Consider the following 19,958-nt stretch of genomic DNA (forward strand, 5'->3'; position numbering starts at 1 on the left):
TTCAAACCTTGTAATTCTCTAAACCCAAACTGGATTTAAGAGGGAAAGTGTAACAGTCAGTTTTATTGAATCAGCTTGCCTGGAATCTAGTCTCCAGTTATTCAAACACTAATCCAGATATTGCTGTAAAAGTGTTCTATAGATATGAGGTTAACATCCTCCATCAATAGATTTTAAGGAGATTATCCTCCATAATCTGAGTTGACCTGATCCAATCAGTTGAAAGGTTTTGAGAGGAGAACTACAGTTTCCCTGAGAAAGCAGAACTTCCCCAGCATCAGATCCTACCAGAGAGTTTCCAGCTGGTCCTTCCTGACAGTCTGATATAGTTGTCTAACCAGCTCTCAGTCACATAAGCCAATTTCTTACAATAAAATCTTTTATAAATATTCTATAGTTCTATTTCTCTGTTGGAACTCTGACTGCTACAGAGGGTCAGCAGTATTTTTGTCTTCTAATATTTTCTCTCTTTTCGACATTTACTTAACTGAGAAGGTAATACATTCCCCTATTCCTTTTGTTTACATAAAAGTACACAGTGATAAGATTTATTCCAACTCCCTTTCCCATCTTCCAAGTTCTGAACCTACCATCTGTCACATGTAACCACTATGATTTTTCTTTGTGAATAATCCTATATTTTTATATATAAGCAAATAAATACAGATATACATCTCCTCCAATCCCCACCAATTTGCCAAAAAAAAAAAGAAGCAAAAAAGGTAGCCTACTCTTTACAATGTCCTGTACTCTGTCTCTTTTTCTTAATATTTTGGAAAGTTTTTTTCCATTTCAGTATGCAGAGAACATCTTATACTTTTTTCACAGCTGTATTATATTCTATTGCATGTCCATACCATGATTTCTTTAACCAGTCACCTACTGGTGAACGTTCAGCTTATTTCAACATGTTTGCTATTATTCACAAGGGAATATCTTTTAAAACATTTAAAAATATAAATAGATGGACAGAAAGAACTGTATATAATGACTTATGTCTGTATAATCATTGCATACTTTGAGCAAGAGTAGAGCAACATACAAGGGGAATCACTTAAAATGTCAGAGAGTACATGCATTTTCAATTTTGAGAAACTTTCCTAAATGTCCCACTATAGGTGGAGAAAGTATTTCTTTAGGAAATTGTTTTTCCATAGCCTCAGCTATACAAGTGTGTCATTGATCTTTGGCATTTGTGCCAATTCAATAAATTACAAAAGTATGTTTCACTGGATATATATTTGTATTTCTTAATCAGAGTGACACAGAATATCTTTTTAGTATTAATTTAATAGTCAACAGAGAGAATGTATAACAAAGGGTAGCAAAGACAAGAGTTATATGTTTGAGTTATTTTTATTTCCTTTGCTGTATAAGCTCTGGGTAAATCTTTGGACTAGTTTTTGATCTAGTTGGTCTTTTTGTATCATCAAAGAGTTCTTAGATATTAAGGAGGTTACTCTATGCATAATATAGGAATGCTAATATTTTCACTTTTTTTTTTTTTTGTCTTTTGGCCTTCTTGATGGTCTCATCATAAAGAATTTATTTTTATGTATTTTTATTTACCAGTCTTTGCTTTTCATAGCCTCCATATTTTGTGTTATACTCAAAAAGGCCTTCTCCACACCAAGGTTCTAAAGGCATTCACTATTTTTTCTTCTATAGAATGTTTAAGGTTTCTTTTTTTGCATTTAACTATTATTTTTCAGATAACTGACAAGCTGTCACAAGATCATATATTAAATTAGGCTACTTTTTCCCTACTTACCAGACATGCCTTTGTCATATACTGAATTTCTATATATTTGGATTTAAGTGTGTTCCATTGGTTTATATATCTATGAACCAGTACCACATCTTTTAATTGGGCTTCCCTGGCGGCTCAGATGGCAAAGAATCCGACTGCAATGTGGAAGACCTGGGTTTGATCCCTGCATTGGGAAGATCCTCTGGAGGAAGGCATGGCAATCCACTCCAGTATTCTTGCCTGGAGAATTCCAGGAACAGAGGAGCCTGGCAGGCTACAGTCCAAAGGGTTGCAAAGAGTCGGCCACAAATGAGCAATTAATATTTTAATTAATAAAGCTTTACAACATATTTTAACATCTTGGCAGGGTTAATTCTTCCCTGTCTTTCTCCACCCCCATCACTGCTCTTCTTTCAGAGCATTTTCTTGACAATTCTATTTGGTGCTGCATAAGAACTTTAGAAATAGTCTGTCCACCTTGCCTCCCTCTCAAATATTTCCATACTGGTTTGTCTAATAACAATCCTAAAATTCTCCCATTAGGTATAATGAATCAGAAAGCCATAAGCCTCAGACAATGGTCTCTTACCTTGAGCTATGAATTGGGACAGCAACCACATCTCTTAGGGTTTTAGTTTTCTTCCTGACATAATGGGGACAAAGATAAGGAGAAAAAGTTTTACATAGATGTTCTCTAAGATACCTTCCAGTTCTAAAATTTTCAGTTCAATATCAAACCTCTTTTTGAGTGTTTTAATTAGCAGTATGCTCCTTTTTCATAAAAATGCTTGCTTTGTTCCTTCAGCTTTTAGATAAATATAAAAGACACATTTTTCATTTTCACTAAGAATTTTATTAAGTAACATATTCACCCCTTTGTTCCACTACCTTTTGCCATTTTTCAGGCAACTTCATAATTCCACTATCCCAAAACTTATCATTTTGTGCAAAGAACTGTTCCAGGTGTCTTTTACAGTCTTCCAGGGAATTGAAATTTTTTTTTTTCCATTGAGAGAATTTTGTAAATGGAAATCTAAAGTTGCAATGTCTGGTGAATACAGCAGATGAATCAGAACTTCCCAACAAAGCAGTAACAGTTTTTGCCTGGTCATCAAAGAAACAGGCAGTCTTGTGTTATCCTGATGGAAAATTATGCATTTTCTATTGACTAATTCTGGATGTTTCTCATCAAGTGCTGCTTTCAGTTGGTCAAACTGGGGGCAGTACTTGTTGGAATTAACTATTCAGTTTTCTGGAAGGAGCTCATAATAGAGGACTCCCAATCCCACCATATACACATCATCACCTTCTTTGGATGAAGACTGATCTTTGGTGTGATTGGTAATGGTTCATTTCACCTGCCCCATGATCTCTTCTGTTCCACATGATTGTACAGTATCCACTTTTTATAGCCCCACTTGGTTGTATAGTACCCACTTTTCATAGCCTGTCACAATGTTTAAAAAGAGGACATTTTGTTATATTTAAGTAAAGAATCGCAGGCAGATATATGGTCAGCTATACATAGAAAACTATAAAACACTGATGAAAGAAATCCAAGAGGACACAAACAGATGGAGAAATATACCGTGTTCATGGATTGGAAGAATCAATATTGTCAAAATGGCTATTCTACCCAAAGCAATCTATAGATTCAATGCAATCCCTATTAAGCTACCAATGGTATTTTTCACAGAACTAGAACAAATAATTTCACAATTTGTATGGAAATACAAAAAACCTCGAATAGCCAAAGTAATCTTGAGAAAGAAGAATGGAACTGGAGGAATCAACCTGCCTGACTTCAGACTCAACTACAAAGCCACAGTCATCAAGACAGTATGGTACTGGCACAAAGACAGAAATATAGATCAATGGAACAGCATAGAAAACCCAGAGATAAATCCATGAACCTATGGACACCTTATCTTCGACAAAGGAGGCAAGGATATACAATGGAAAAAAGACAACCTCTTTAACAAGTGGTGCTGGGAAAACTGGTCAACCACTTGTAAAAGAATGAAACTAGAACATTTTCTAACACCATACACAAAAATAAACTCAAAATGGATTAAAGATCTAAATGTAAGAACACAAACTATAAAACTCCTAGAGGAGAACATAGGCAAAACACTCTCCGACATGAATCACAGCAGGATCCTCTATGACCCACATCCCAGAATACTGGAAATAAAAGCAAAAATAAACGAATGGGACCTAATGAAACTTAAAAGCTTTTGCACAACAAAGGAAACTAGAAGTAAGGTGAAAAGATAGCCCTCAGATTGGGAGAAAATAATAGCAAATGAAGCAACAGACAAAGGATTAATCTCAAAAATATACAAGCAACTCCTGCAGCTCAATTCCAGAAAAATAAATGACCCAATCAAAAAATGGGCCAAAGAACTAAACAGACATTTCTCCAAAGAAGACATACAGATGGCTAAAAAACACATGAAAAGATGCTCAACATCACTCATTATCAGAGAAATGCGAATCAAAACCACAATGAGGTACCATTACATGCCAGTCAGGATGGCTGCTATCCAAAAGTCTACAAGCAATAAATGCTGGAGAGGGTGTGGAGAAAAGGGAACCCTCTTACACTGTTGGTGGGAATGCAAACTAGTACAGCCACTATGGAGAACAGTGTGGAGATTTCTTAAAAAACTGAAATTAGAACTGCCTTATGACCCAGCAATTCCACTTCTGGGCATACACACTGAGGAAACCAGATCTGAAAGAGACACGTGCACCCCAGTGTTCATCGCAGCACTGTTTATAATAGCTAGGACATGGAAGCAACCTAGATGCCCATCAGCAGATGAATGGATGAGGAAGCTGTGGTACATATACACCATGGAATATTACTCAGCTGTTAAAAAGAATTCATTTGAATCAGTTCTAATGAGATGGATGAAACTGGAGCTCATTATACAGAGTCAAGTAAGCCAGAAAGATAAAGAACATTACAGCATACTAACACATATATATGGAATTTAGAAAGATGGTAATGATAACCCTATATGCAAAAGAGAAAAAGAGACACAGATGTACAGAACAGACTTTTGGACTCTGTGGGAGAAGGCGAGGGTGGGATGTTTCAAGAGAACAGCATGTATATTATCTATAGTGAAACAGATCACCAGCCCAGGTGGGATGCATGAGACAAGTGCTCAGGCCTGGTGCACTGGGAAGACCCAGAGGAATCGGGTGGAGAGGGAGGTGGGAGGGGGGATCGGGATGGGGAATACATGTAACTCCATGGCTGATTCATGCATGCCAATGTATGACAAAACCCACTGCAATGTTGTGAAGTAATTAGCCTCCAACTAATAAAAAATATATACATATATGGTCAGGAAGATTTTTTTGGTTTAATTTATGTGGAACCCAAAAGTCAAAGCAATGAACATAACTGCGGTGGTGCAAATGATTTTCAACACTTGATTTGGATTTTTGAGTAGGTCAGCTATCTCTCATGTGCTGTAAACACTGATGGTTCTCAATTAATGTCTCAATTTGAGTACGATCAACTTCAACTGGTCTATCAATCATGGAGCATCATCCAGTGAGAAATCTCTAGCTAGAAACTTCGCAAGCCACTTTTGATGCATTTGATCAGTCAAAGCACCATCTCTGTACACTGCACAAATCTTTATTTGCATTTTAGTTGCAATTTAACTTTTCTTGTAATAATAAAGCATAATATGCCAGAAGTGCTGCTTTTTCTTCACCTTCAATACCTACACAAAAATTCACCAATTTTGGTAAGGTTTTTTATTTTAATGCAAGCTGATAGCACAGCTGTCAAAATACAATCTAACAAAATTGTTTCAAATGAAGTTAAAAGAAAACTAGATGCTATTAGTGCCATCTTACAAAAAATCAAACGAACTCTTTGGTCAATAAAATTTCTGGAATCATTTGTCATAATGTGCAGTAGGGGAGATCAAAAAGAAATCACTTATTGCCCCTACAGATCAAAATTTATATAACAGAATTTCCATGGAGTCCTATTTTCTAAGCCACTTAACTTTTCTAAATGCAACATGTAGAAGACCTGAGACAGAAACAAGCTCAGAGTGTTCAGTGACTCAGTCGTGTCCGACTCTCTGCGACCCCATGGACTGTAGCCCACCAGGTTCCTCTGTCCACGGAATTTTCCAGGCAAGAATACTGGAGTGGGTTGCCACTTCCTCCTCCAGGGGATCTTCCTGACCCAGGGATAGAACCCAAATCTCCTGCTTCCAACACAGTATAAGTGAAAGTTCTGACACCCAAAAGGTATCAACAAACAATAAAAGCTTCAGAAGGTCTGCCTCTATTTTTGTTTTTGCTTCTCTTTTTCTTTTTACCATATCTGTAAATTGCTAGCTGACCAGACTGTGCAAGATCAAAGCCTCTAAGTGCAGTTCTCTCACACATGCCTGCGTGGCCATTGAGTGCATTGATTACACATCACCACTGAGTAACTGGGACAATACTCTAAATAGTGTGTCGTGGAAGAGGGTGGAGAAAGGAAGCAATAAAAACTTAGTTGGCTGCATTGCTCTGAAAGGTACATTATTTTTTTTCTATCTTGCCAACAAGCTGGCACAGGATCAGTCTGTGACACTTACACTGTACTGCAGTTAAGTGTTTGGTGGCTTCTGATGAACCACCTGATCTATGAACCCCCTGTGCATGCTAAGTCACTTCAGTCATGTTTGAATCTTTGCAATCCTATGGACTGTAGCCCGCCAGACTCCTCTGTCCATGGGATTCTCCAGGCAAGAATACTGAAGTGGGTTGCCATGCCCCACTTCAGGGGATCTTCCAGACCCAGGGATCAAACTAGCATCTCTTGTGTCTCCTGCACTGGCAGGCGGGTTCTTTACCACTAGTGCCACCTGAGAAGCCCATAAACCATTTAATGAATTAAGAAGATCCATGAATTAAGAAGCTGAGAGAGCTTCTCTCTAGCAACCTCCATGCTTTTCAAGACTGTTTCATTAACAGACTTTTCCCTCTCCCTTTTCCTCAATGGCTCTACGTTAGGTGGAATTCATTAGAATGTGGACTATAAAACCCAAACACTAAAGAAAGAGTTTATTTTCAGGAATAGTATTTTTATCCTTTCTGCAGAATAGTGCCTTACATATGTAATATGCCTCCTGTCCCCAAATGAAGCATTCTTAAAGTGATTGACCTACATGAAAAATCTCATCCCAGCCCTAAAAAACTCCTGTGCAAGAACATAAGGCTGGAATAGGAGGGTCTGCATTTATTTCAATAAGTCAGAAGTTACTTGGGCACTAATCCTCAAAGGAGCTGTACACAAAGTCCTGGACATCAAAATATCCTTGACTAGGCTGACTTTTAATTTAGGAGTTTACTAGAGCCTGCAGCTATACTGCTGGAGTCTGTGATAGTGTCAGATTCCATAAATGAAGCGTGGAGGACTTGGTTAGCGGCCTGGGTAGAATGCCAAAGAACACCCTGGGGACATGCTAATTCAGTACTCAAGGTAGCCTGCCCTTCTGTGAGCCGGCACTAAATCAGTGCCCTGTAATGGTGTTCGAAGCACTGCAGTGCAGGCTCAAATTTTTGCTATCAGCTCCTCACACTTATTTACAACCCTCTTTTCTCTGGCATTTGCAGGGTAGCTGCAAGGACAATAAGCTACAGCTGCCACATCAAATTTTCCAGCAAGCAGAAACTGCCTGGCATCCCGCCACCAGCCAGGCTTTCCATGAATCCTCTTCCTGATTGGTAAGGGAGGCTGGTGAGTCGTCCAGGGAGGCGACTCCTCCAACACAGCCCATGGGTACATGATAGGAATAACGAGAGCAAAGAATAATGGACTGTGACCATCTCTTACTTCTTTTCATCTCTTTCCAAGACTCTACTGGAGTGCCTGCCACTGCCCAGGCATTTCCACCACTCGAATAGAGGGCTGGGGGAATTCTCATGGGCAGGACATCTCATCGTTGGCTGCAGCTTTCTCTTTAGTAGATGGTGGTGGGAAGACAGTCAGGAACCTAAGGAAACCCAGCAGGTGTCATCATTACGCTCATCATCCGAGGAGCCCCACATCCTCACTTCATAAATTTACATTACTCATCACAAACCTATCACTGAGAAATATTATCTTCCCCTTTTTACAGCAGAAAGAACTGAAGCTGAAAGAAATTAAGTGACTTGCCCAAGGTGGTCAGTTACAAGCAGGAGAGCCTCCATTTAACCTACTCCCATCTGACACCAAAGCACAGGAGACAGGTGGTAAAATTACACATATCTCAATTTCAGCTGGCTTCCCTGGTGGCTCAGTGGCAAAGAATCTGCCTGCCAATGCAAGAGACTCGGGTTCCATCCCTGGGTCAGGAAGATCCCCTGGAGAAGGAAATGGCTACCCACTCCAGTATTCTTGCCTGGGAAACCCCATAGACAGATGAGACTCTAGGCTACTGTCCATGGGGTCACAACAATTGGACACAACTGAGTAACTAAACAACAATAGTTTCAGTGGAGTTTCCAAGGGATAATAAAAGTGGCAAGCACTGCCCAACCCTTAAGTGAGATTCCAAAGCACCAATAAGTGTGGGGCATGCTGGGAAAGTAGAAAACTAGTCTGTCAACCTTAGCCTACCTCATACCTCAAGGGTTTAAAGAGTTAGGACACTAAAGAAAATGCTTCTTTTAGAGAGACTTGTAGGGTCACCATGGCCCCTCTCCTCTCTGTACCCTGGGAATGAGGAGGAGGATGAGTCCCTATTTTGTTGTTGTTTTCCAGTTGTTAAGTTGTATCTGACTCTTTGTGATCCCATGGACAGGAGCCTGCCAAGCTCCTCTGTCCATAGGATTTCCCAGGAAAGAATACTGTAGATTCCCTTCTCCAGGGAATCTTTCCGACCTAGGAATCGAACTCATGTCTCATGCACTACAGGCGGATTTTTTTTTACCACTGAACCACCAGGGAAGCCCAAGTCCCCACTGCCTCAAGCCAAAGAGGGGAACATCACAGGACACTGGGAAAAGCTTGACACATGTCCCTTCAACTTTGAAAAATAAACACTCATTCAACTGGGCAAAACTAAAGATGGTGGCTTGAAGAAAGGGGGGTGTATCAGGAGTGAACTGTTCTGCTGCTGATGTAGCAAAGGGGTAGGTTTTTCTGAAGAAGAGCTGTTTGTGTTTCCGCATAAAATGCCCCCTTTGCTCCCTATCTACTCTCTGGCTGGGCCAGCTCTGGAAGGGGTCGAGCAGTTACTTTCCAGGGAGAAAAAAATACATCAAGAGCCTGAAGATGATTACAGCCACTCTCCCATGGTGGGCTGACAAGCCAAGCCTGAAGCAGGCTGGAGCTGAGTAAGTGAATTTGAACTATACTGGACTTATTTTTTCTTTTTATACAACGGTGGACTAGACAGGAATTATCTGATTATTAGACCGATCTGGGCTTTTAACACTAAAACAAGGGGATCACTGATTCATCTCAAAGTAGTTTTAAAACTATGAAACCTGCTTGAAATGTCATATGAGAACTAGGGAGAGGGAAGAGTCAGCAAGCCTATGTAAGAGGCATTTCTGAAACCAGTCAAAATTCTCTTATACTTTTCAGCTCCTCTGAATCCAGCTAATCCCCTCAGGTAACTTATATAAACTCAATGTTGCCTCAAGAGGGCATTATGGAATGCCCTCTTCCTTGGCCTACTCTTTAGGTGAATTAAAGAGTTTCTAAAGGTCTTCCCTGTCACACCTGGTTTGCACTGTTTTCCCTACAACCCTCCCTCCCCTTGCTCATATCTACCTGGCCACCCTACCCCATCTCAGCTCCACTTATGGTAAACTAGCACCTCCTAGCCTCCTACATCTGAGGAGTGTGTGTGCGTGGGTGTTAGTTGCTCAGTCACGTCTGACTCTTTGCAACCCTTTGGATTATAGCCTGCCAGGCTCCTCTGTCCACAGGATTCTCCAGGTAAGAAAAGTGGAGTGGGTTGCCATTTCCTCTTCCAACACCTGAGGAATATTCATATATAACTTGGTACTTTGGAAAGGGCATCACAAAATGCCTTCTACCCTAGATATCTCATCTTTGCTTCCTATGTTTCAAATCAATCTTTGGGGGCCTCAGTCACAAGTCCTGTGACTCCTCGAGAAGCTGCCAGAAGAACTCATCAGGTGCGAGTACTCTGAGATCCCTGAAGCAATTATCTCTTAAGCACTACTCCAGGCAAGCAATGGAGGCCCAGGATAGGAAGCAATTTGTCTCTCAGGAGCTCTCACACAGATGGCGCTTCTGCAGCCAGGAGAGAGCAGGCAGGGAAACCCGGGCAGAGAGGGAACAGAACCCTCCCCATGATGAAGTACAATTCAAACTACATCTGGACTTCAGTGTGCATGCTGCGTTTTTTAAATATGGGACATACTCTAGGCTCACAGATTCAAAACTCTACCTGTCTATAGCCATAAGTATATGTCTGTCGACATTCTGTCATGCTTTTTAAATTCCAAGAATTGTCAGTAAACGAATGTAACGTGCCTTCTCATTTGAAGATGAAACTCCTCCTGATGGCACCTAAAAATGGTTTTTTAACATTGTTTCAGGTAACATGAGCATATTCATTGTGTGTGTGTGTGTGTGTGTGTGCGCGCGCGCGTGTGTGTGTCTGTGTGTCCGCACATGTGCACTAAGTCACTTCAGTTGTGTCTGACTCTTTGTGACCCCGTGGACTGTAGCCCACCAGGCTCCGCAGCCAATGGATTCTCCAGGCAAGAATACTGGAGTGGGTTGCCATGCCCTCCTCTAAGGGAGGACCCAGGGATCGAACTGGCATCTCTTCTGTCTCCTGCATTGGCAGGTGGGTTCTTTAAAACTCATGCCAACTGGGAAGCCCAACCATACTCACCATACAAGGTTAAGTAATAAAAAGGTATAAAATTGGACATGTAGTATCTATATGTATATGACAGCATCTAGCCATGCCCCAACTTGCAGATCTCAAGCCTGTTGAGTTCAGACACCTCAAAATACATATGTGACCCACAAGCCCACAAAGTGTCCAGGGTTCTGTGCTGAGTCTCCAGGTCCCAGAGTAGACACTGTCAGCACCCCAGCACTTTTTCTCAGGTCTTCAAAGGCAGAGTAAGACCTGCTTGGCTTCCAACTGCCTTAGGGTTTTCTCTGGCATTCAGAATCTGCTTTGCCTGCACCTGGGACAGGCTGGAAATGACCAATAGTGAACATCTTCTGGCCTTCCTTGGTAGCTAAGATGGTAAAGAATATGACTGCAATGCAAGGGACCCAGGTTCGATCACTGGGTTGGGAAGAACTCCTGAAGAAGGGAATGGTTACCCACTCCAGTATTCTTGTCTGAAGAATCCCATGGACAGAGGAGCTTGGTGAACTACAGTTCATGGGGTTGCAGAGTTGGGCACAACTGAGCATATATACAAACTGAATTAAATGGCAACTTTAGTCACTAGAGCAGTGCCAGAAGTAGTATCTTTACTGGAAGAAATTAGCACAGATTGGAATGAAGCTACAGGTTTGAAGGAGTTCTCATCAATTACCTCCGGGGAAGAGGATCTTAAATAGTTTGCATTTGCTTGGATTAGACAGCAGTTTACATTCGTTCCCACCATACACTTTCATGCCAAAAGCCATTGGCCTTTTAGGGTATTTGAACAGCATCTTAAAGGCACAGCTGAAGTGCCAGCTATGGGATGATACCCCATGAGGTTAGGATACAGTACATATTTTGAACAAATGGCCATCATCTGCTGCTCTGTGTCAACAACTAGAATTGAAATGGGTACCAAGGAATGAAAGTAAGGGTGGCCCTTCTCACCATCAGTCCCAGTATATTATTCAAGGAGTTTGTGCCTACCCTTCCTCCAACTTTAAGGTCACCTGGACTGAAGATCCTGGTTTCTGGGTGAGTAGAAATATAATAAAGGACAAGGGTTCATTAAGCCTAAAGCTATGACTGCCTTACAGTCATTTTCATCGTTCATCTTAACTATCCTAACCATCCTAGCCATCTGATGTGAAGAGCCTGACTCATTAGAAAAGACCCTGATGCTGGGAAAGATTGAGGGCAGGAGGAGAAGGGGACAACAGAGGATGAGATGGTTGGATGGCATCATCGACTCAATGGACATGGGTTAGAGGAAACTCCGGGAGATAATGAAGGACAGGGAAGTCTGGCATGCTACAGTCTATCGGGTCGCAAAGAGTAAGGCACAACTAAGTGACTGAACAACGACAGATCAGCAGACAAAGTGAGCAAGAGTGAACAACTCTCATGAGGAACTAGAACTTCTTCTGCAAAATGGACAAAGGGGTTAAGTATGTTTGGTACTCAAGGGATTGAGAGGGCACCTGTTAAAAGAGAAAACTCTTAAGAATTTGTAACGAGCCGCCATCTTGAAGAATGAATGACAGAAGAAATGAATTCATCATGGAGCAGGAGTGTATGTGAGCAGTGCAAGGGGCAGACACTAGCAGAGATTATCTGTGTACCATCATTCACCCTCAAACTGCACCACTGTAGGGCATAAAGCTGACTTCCAACTGTGCAATGACTCTGTCTGGGGGTCAAAGCCTTGCTGTCCACACACAGGGCAGGCTGAAGTGTCAGAGAGTTAACACACACCAGGAGCAGCATTCAACCAGTGACTGGGGGGAACTGGGGTATAAATGCCACGGTTCCTTCCATGTGAAGGGAGGGTAATTCAAGCACACATCCTGCTGTTTCCCAGAGTTCCTCAGCGAGTTCCACTTACCTACAGGTAACTTGCTTGACTACAGTCTCCTTATTGGCTGTCTGCGTGTGTGCTCAATTGCTCAACTGTGTTTGCCACTTTGTGATTCCATGGACTGTACCCTGCCAGGATTTCCCAGGCAAGAATATTGGAGTGGGTTTCCATTTCCTTCTCCAGGGGATCTTCCCGGCCCAGGAATTGAACCCATGTTTCCTGCATCGGTAGGCAGATTCTGTACCGCTGAGCTATCAGGGAAGCCCTTTACCTTCCCACCCTGTTACCAGGGTTTCCTGGAATCTCCCTCATATAAATTACTTGCAGTCCAGTCTTCATCTCAGGATTTACTTCTAGAAGAAGCCAAACTAAGAAAGACTCCCCAGTCTATGTTGGAGGGGTGTCCACATGGGGTACTCAAAGAAAAGTCGTCCACCATGAACTGGATGACGTCTGCTGGGCAGTCAGTGAGTGATAATACTAGCTACCAACATAATACAAATGCTCCTCTGGTCCTGCTGGAAAGAGTAAAAGGGTAATAGTCCCTGCCATGGGCAGTGGGACACTACAAGATGTCACTGGAGGCTAAGTTATTAGTGGGCAGGGACTGAGGGCCAATGCACGTCCTGGAAGGTTCAATAACTTACAGCACCTCTTTTGCCAGGTTCACTCATCTGAGACTTCCAGAAATCAGGCCCTCTCAATCCTGGGACAAAATTTCCCACCTTAACAGGCACCGCTCTATTATTCTTCGTGTCTCCACTATCAATCCATACCATATGTTCCTATAGCCCATCTCTTTCTTCAGGCTTCCCTGAGCAACACTTAATTCATCCTCAAAACTGACACTCCTCTTCTCTTTTATAACAGACCCAGAAGCCCCATGAAACCTTCAATCCATACCTTTAACTATAAAGAAATTAAACAAACTTAAAAATAAAAATAATTTCAGTTCAGTTCAATTCAGTCGCTCAGTCATGTCCAACTCGTTGCGATCCCAAGGACTGCAGCACGCCAGGCCTCCCTGTCCATCACCAACTCCTGGAGTTTACTCAAACTCATGTCCACTGAGCCGGTGATGCCATTCAACCATCTCATCCTCTGTCATCCCCTTCTCCTCCTGCCTTCAATCTTTCGCAGCATCAGCATCTTTTCAAATGAGTCAGCTCTTCCCATGAGGTACCCAGAGTATTGGAGTTTCAGCTTCAACATCAGTCCTTCCAATGAACACTCAGGACTGATCTCCTTTAGGATGGACTGGTTGGATCTCCTTGCAGTCCAAGGGACTCTCAAGAGTCTTCCCCAACACCGCAGGTCAAAAGCGTCAATTCTTCAGCACTCAGCTTTCATTATAGTCCAACTCTCATATCTATACATGACTACAGGAAAAACCATAGCCTTGACTAGACAGACCTTTGTTGGCAAAGTAATGTCTCTGCTTTTTAATATGCTGTGTAGGTTGGTCATAACTTTCCTTCCAGGGAGTAAGCATCTTTTAATTTCATGGCTGCAATCACCATATGCAGTGATTTGGGAGCCCAAAAAAAATAAAGTCAGTCACCGTTTTCACTGTTTCCCCATCTATTTCCCATGAAATGATGGGACCAGATGCCAAGATCTTAGTTTTCTGAATGTTGAGCTTTAAGCTAACTTTTTCATTCTCCTCTTTCACTTTCATCAAGAGGCCTTTTACTTCCTCTTCACTTTTTGCCATAATGGTGGTATCATCTGCATATCTGAGGTTATTGATATTTCTCCCAGCAATCTTGATTCCAGCTTGTGCTTCTTCTAGCTCAGCATTTCTCATGATGTACTCTGCATATAAGTTAAATAAGCAGGGTGACAATATACAGCCTTGACATACTCCTTTTCCTATTTGGAACCAGTCTGTTGTTCCATGTCCAGTTCTAACTGTTGCTTCCTGACCTGCAAACAGGTTTCTCAAGAGGCAGGTCAGGTGGTCTGGTATTCCCATCTCTTTCAGAATTTTCCACAGTTTATTGTGATCCACACAGTCAAAGGCTTTGGTAAAGCCAATAAAGAAGAAATAGATGTTTTTCTGGAACTCTCTTGCTTTTTCATGATCCAGCGGATGTTGGCAATTTGATCTCTGGTTCCTCTGCCTTTTCTAAATCCAGCTTGAACATCTGGAAGTTCATGGTTCATGTATTGCTGAAGCCTGGCTTGAAAAAATTTTGAGCATTACTTGACTAGCGTGTGAGATGAGTGCAATTGTGCGGTAGTTTGAGCATTCTTTGGCACTGCCTTTCTTTGATATTGAAATGAAAACTGACCTTTTTCCAGTCCTGTGGCCACTGCTGAGTTTTCCAAATTTGCTGGCATATTGAGTGCAGCACTTTCACAGCATCATCTCTTAGGATTTGAAAATAGCTCAACTGGAATTCCATCACCTCTACTAGCTTTGTTCGTAGTGATGTTTCCTAAGGCCTACTTGACTTCACATTCCAGGATGTCTGGTTCTAGGTGAGTGATCATACCATCATGATTATCTGGATCATGAAGATCTTTTTTGTATAGTTGTTTTGTGTATTCTTGCCATGTCTTCTTAATATATTCTGCTTCTGTTAGGTCCATACCATTTCTGTCCTTTATTGAGCCCATCTTTGCATGAAATATTTCCTTGGTATGTCTCATTTTCTTGAAGAGATCTCTAGTCTTTCCCATTCTATTGTTTTCCTCTATTTCTTTGCATTGATCACTGAGGAAGGCTTTCTTATCTCTCCTTGCTATTCTTTGGAACTCTGCATTCAAATGGATCTATCTTTCCTTTTCTCCTTTGCTTTTGGCTTCTCTTCACAGCTATTTGTAAGGCCTCCTCATACAGCCATTTTGCTTTTTTGCATTTCTTTTTCTTGGGGATGGTCTTGATCCCTGTCTCCTGTACAATGTCACAAACCTCTGTCCATAGCTCTTCAGGCACTCTATCAGATCTAATCCCTTGAATATATTTCTTACTTCCACTGTATAATCATAAGGGATTTGATTTAGGTCATAACTGAATGGTCTAGTGGTTTTCTCTACTTTCTTCAATTTCAGTCTGAATTTGGCAATAAGGAGTTCATGATCTGAGCCACAGTCAGCTCCCGGTCTTGTTTTTGCCGACTATACAGAGTTTCTCCATCTTTGGCTGCAAAGAATATAATCAATCTGATTTCTGTGTTGACCATCTGGTGATGTCCATGTGTAGAGTCTTCTCTTGTGTTGTTGGAAGAGGATGTTTGCTATGACCAGTGTGTTCTCTTGCCAAAACACTATTAGCCTTTGCCCTGCTTCATTCTGTACTCCACGGCCAAATTTGCCTGTCACTCCAGGTGTTTCTTGACTTCCTACTTTTGCATTCCAGTCCCCTAAAATGAAAAGGACATCTTTTTTGGGGTGTTAGTTCCAGAAGGTTTTGTAGGTCTTCATAGAACCATTCAACTTCAGCTTCTTCAGGATTATTGGTCAGGGCATAGACCTGGATTACCGTGATATTGAATGGTTTGCCTTGGAAATGAACAGAGATCATTCTGTTGTTTTTGAGATTGCATCCACATGCTGCATTTCAGACTCTTGTTGACTATGACGGCTACTCCATTTCTTCTAAGGAATTGCCCACAGTACTAGATATAATGATCCTCTGAGTTAAATTCACCCATTCCAGTCCATTTTAGTTCATTGATTCCTAAAACATCGATGTTCACTCTTGCCATCTCCTGTTTGACCACTTCCAATTTCCTTGATTCACGGACCTAACATTCCAGGTTCCTATGCAATACTGATCTTTACAGCATTGGACCTTGCTACTATCACCAGTCACATCCACAACTGGGTCTTGTTTTTGCTTTGGCTCCGTCTTTTCATTCTTTCTGGAGTTATTTTTACACTGATCTCCAGTAGCATATTGGGCACCTAGACAGTTCATCTTTCAGTGTCCTATCTTTTTGCCTTTTCATACTGTTCATGGGGTTCTCAAAGCAAGAATACAGAAGTGGAGAATGACAAAATGTGGTCCACTGGAGAAGGGAATGGCAAACCATTTCAGTATTCTTGCCTTGAGAACCCCATGAACAGTATGAAAAGGCAAAAAGATAGGACACTGAAAAGTTATTTAACAATATTTAATAGTAGCTTTCCTTATCTTGAGTGTAGAGAAAGTTTTATCTTTAACTCCTTCCAAAAGATAAGAAGAAGTATTTGTATGCTATCTTTCATTTGCAGTATAGAAAAATACATCAAGAGATTCTAAGTGGTCACATTCTGCTACATGTGTTTAACAAAACACACCACAACATTAATAGGTTTTATTTCTTAGTAGTAAATCTCTCTGTTTTCCTAATCTTCTGAAAGATACTACATGTACAAATCATAAGAAAATGGAACTGTGTGTATCATTTTAGAATCCACAGGTTGTGGATTGTATGTTTTTTCAAATGATTTGTCTATATTAGAAGCAAGGAACTAACAGGTCCTTGCTAACTTTAATTTCTATGTATTTCCCAATGACAGTTATTCAAATTTAAAATATGTTCACACAAGTAAACATAACTCAAACTCTGTGAATTAGAACACTACTTACCTATTACAACTATAACAAAACTTGACATTCCTTTTTTATATGTATACATGCATATATAAAATCAGTATATAATCTTACCAAGTACTGAATCTATTCACAATTTTTTAAATTACTAATCTGGCAGCCAAAAAACAATTCCAGCTTCAGTTAAATTTATATGTGGACTGTAACACATGACAAAAATAAACCCATCTACAAAGCATAAAAAACAAAAACAGACTCACAGAACACAGACCTGTGGCTGCTGGGGGAGTAGGGAGAGACAGATCGGGAATCTGGGGTCAGCAGATGCAAACTATTACACATAGAATGGAGAGACAACAAGGTCCTTCCAAACAGCACAGGGAACCACATTCAATACCTTGTAATAAACCATAATGGAAACAATAAGAAAAAGAATATATATGTTTATATGTGCATGTATAGGGCTTCCCAGGTGGCTCCAGCCGTAAAGAACCTGCCTGCCAATGCAGGAGACCTAAGAGACACAGGTTCAATCCCTGGATTGGGAAAATCCCTTGGAGGAGGGCATGGTAACCCACCCCAGTATTCTTGCCTGGGAAATCCCAAGGACAGAAGAGTCTGGCATTCTACAGTCCATAGCATCGCAAAGAGTTGGACATGACTGAAGTGACTTAGCACATATATGCATAAAGGACTCAGTCTGCTGTGCAACAGAAATTAACACAATATTGTAAATCAACTATACTTCAATAAAAGATTTAAAACCTGAAAAATTAAAAAATTTAAAGATAAATTCAATTGTATGAGAGCTGATTCTGGCCAAGAATGAAACACCTATTGTATTATGCACTGGAAACTTGCTCTCTTATGAAATTTCTCATAAAATAGCTAAAGATCATCTTGTTGGAGAAGAACAATAAAATAGCTATTATCCTTCAACACAGGCAAAGGAATCTTTCTGAGCTGTTGCCTTTACTCCTCAAGAACATTCTAGAATACAGCTCTGAGGCACAGGATGAGCTTCTGTGAAATCTCATCCATTTACATCATAGACATAAGGAAAGGACTAGGAAAGAATGAGTAAACCTGAAAACTTTTCACTATAGTCTGGATGAAGTTCCTTCCTTAGTGCTGCCTGAAACCACTTAACAAAGAAAGTATGTAAGGAGATAAAAATTCAAAATATTATGTCCAGTACTACAAAACAGAATTAAGTTTAGCACCAGTTAATTTACCATAGCTCACCATAACTAAGAGAAACTATTTGAACAACAAAAACCAAGAGTCATTTCTGGAATAAACTGCTAGACACATGTCAAGTATTAGGTTGAACTACAAGAAAATGGCCATATTTGGCCATTTTTTCATCAAATGACAATTTCATAAAATTTCACCTAGTATTTTCTCTTATATTTGCATAACTACAAAACACTCAGAAAGGTAATATTTGGTCCATTATTCTGATTTGGAAAACTACACGCAAAAAACCATGACAATATTTTATAATCTTATCTACATAAAGTATGGTAAGCTAGCCAGGGGAAGAAGGACTCAACAGACGTTGAAATTCAACTTTCAACTAATTTTCAGATGAAAGTGAAAAGAAAGTGAAAGTGTTAGTAGCTCAGTCATGTCTGACACTTTGCGATTCCATGGACTACAGCCCACCAGACTTCTCTGTCCATGGTATTCTCCAGGCAAAAAAACTGGAGTGGGTAGCCAATTCCTTCTCCAGGGGATCTTCCCGACTCAGTGATCGAACCTGGGTCTCTTTCATTGCAGGTGGATCCTTTACTGTATGAACCACCAAGGGAGGCCAGTTTTCAGATGAACACAGGCAAAGACTTACCTGATTGACATAGTGCAATCTTTCAGAAAACTCGAGTTAAAAATGAGCTTTCTTTTCCCCCAAACCACCTGTATTAACTACTCCAGTTGTTCTCAACTTGGTGCAGAGCACCATATTAGACAGTAATAAGAGCAGAAATTTCTCTCTTTGAGAAATTCTCCAATAGTATTGTCTTCACAACAATTTTTCTGTTAGCATACTAGTTGTTGAGATTGCGATGCAAAGATGTTTGAGGTGGGAAGCCAGGTGGAGGAAGGGGAGACACGAGATAAGCCAGATCCCTGACATACATCTCTTTGCTTTGTCTCCCATTAACCACTGACACACACCACCAAGACCACCTGCCCAGCTCCACTCCCAGAATCTCTCCCTAACTTTAGAACATGGATTCATGTTGCTATATAGCAGAAACCAACACAATATTGTAAAGTTATTATCCTCCAGTTAAATAAGTAAACAAATTTAAATTTAAAACGAAAAAGAATGTGGTTTCATCTCGGACTGAAATTTTTATAGGAGAAAGACAATATGGATCCTCGAAAACAGAAGGTCTGTTAGCAATAGTTTAAAGGGTTTATCATATATTTCTTTGACATGATATCTTTGACATCAACTCATTTAGTTTTTCTTCTATCTCTCTGGCTCTTTTCAAATTCTCAAAGCAGCTTCTCCTCTCTATCCAACCTCTGAATGTTGAGGCTCCTTGGGGATTTGGTTTCTCATTTTCATTTTCTCCCTGATATCTTCCACTCCTGCAGCATTAAATAATTATAGATATGATGATAATTCCCAAATTTCTATCTCTAGCCAAGATCTCTTTTCTGAGATCAGATTCACATATTCAACTGCCTTCTTAGCATTTCTACTTAGATCTGTCTCCCTTCCAAGGAAAAATCAAAAACTAAATTCTTCATTTTTGTCCCCCGAATTCATCTTTATTTTATATCCATCATTGCAGTAAACTTCAACCTCACCAGTTGCTGAAATCAGAAACCTAGAAGTCATTCAACTTTCATTCCTAAAATTACTACAATCATCACTACATTCTATCAATTCAACACGTGTGTATTTGT

The 19,958-nt window shown here is 40.5% G+C and overlaps 1 long non-coding RNA gene across 1 annotated transcript in view; it reads right to left on the minus strand.

Moving 5' to 3' along the window:
- Positions 1-2,340: 2,340 nt before the first annotated feature.
- LOC139030680 (uncharacterized) overlaps positions 2,341-19,958 on the minus strand; it is a 107,800-nt gene continuing 90,182 nt past the window's right edge. Inside the window, exon 2 of the long non-coding RNA XR_011483089.1 lies at positions 2,341-2,393. This is a non-coding gene — a long non-coding RNA (uncharacterized lncRNA). The remainder of the gene's footprint in view (positions 2,394-19,958) is intronic.

Source organism: Odocoileus virginianus, chromosome 23 (genome assembly GCF_023699985.2).
Source record: "Odocoileus virginianus isolate 20LAN1187 ecotype Illinois chromosome 23, Ovbor_1.2, whole genome shotgun sequence".
NCBI classification, from domain to species: domain Eukaryota; kingdom Metazoa; phylum Chordata; class Mammalia; order Artiodactyla; family Cervidae; genus Odocoileus; species Odocoileus virginianus.